The sequence below is a fragment of the Salmo salar genome, chromosome ssa15 (genome assembly GCF_905237065.1).
Source record: "Salmo salar chromosome ssa15, Ssal_v3.1, whole genome shotgun sequence".
NCBI classification, from domain to species: Eukaryota; Metazoa; Chordata; class Actinopteri; order Salmoniformes; family Salmonidae; genus Salmo; species Salmo salar.
Genome location: NC_059456.1, coordinates 67,760,515 through 67,761,644, shown reverse-complemented (window position 1 = coordinate 67,761,644; position 1,130 = coordinate 67,760,515).

Here is a 1,130-nt window from a genome sequence, read left to right as displayed (position 1 = left end):
ACGCTGATGGGAGGACTAGGGTATGGAGGAAACCACGAGTACATGCATCCTTCATGCATGCTGTTTCACGCTGATGGGAGGACTAGGGTATGCAGGAAACCACGAGTACATGCATCCTTCATGCATGCTGTTTCACGCTGATGGGAGGACTAGGGTATGGAGGAAACCACGAGTACATGCATCCTTCATGCATGCTGTTTCACGCTGATGGGAGGACTAGGGTATGGAGGAAACCACGAGTACATGCATCCTTCATGCATGCTGTTTCACGCTGATGGGAGGACTAGGGTATGCAGGAAACCACGAGTACATGTATCCATCATGACGTGTGTCAACATTGCAGGCTGGTGGTGTGATGTTGTGGGGTGTGTTTTCATGGCACACATTGGGCACCTTGATAAAAGTGGAGCAACGCTTGAATGCCACAGGATATCTGAACATCATTGCCAATCAGGTGCATCCTTTCATGGCAGCAGTTTATCCACCTGCAAATAAATGTATTTCAGCAGGGTAATGCTCCATGCCACGAGGCTAGGATTGTCTAGGAATGGTTCCACGAACATGACAGTGAATTCAGCTTACTGCAGTGGTCTGCCCAGTCACCAGATCTCAATCCAGTCGAGCATCTGTGGGATGAGACGGAACGAGCTATTCGGAGTAGAGATCCACTACCAGCAAACCAGACACAACTGTGGAAACATTGGAGTCAACATGGGCCAGCATCTCTGTGAAACACTTTCGACACCTTGTAGATGATGAATTGAGGCTGATGAATTGAGGCTGTTCTGAGGGCAAAGGGGGTGCAACTCAATATTGTTTTATAATGTTTTATACGCTCAGTGTATTTTTTGAATACCAACAAGAAACAAGATTACATAAAACATGACAAAACCAAGGAAAACAAGAATTAGAAATTCGCTTTCAGTTCTCTGCTCTCACGTTTCATAGTGTTTCCCATGGTTAATATGCACAATGCATGCAGACCAGACAGACAGACAGACAGACAGACAGACAGACAGACAGACAGACAGACAGACAGACAGACAGACAGACAGACAGACAGACAGACAGACAGACAGACAGACAGACAGACAGACAGACAGACAGTGCTGGTATAAGGTGGAGGAAAG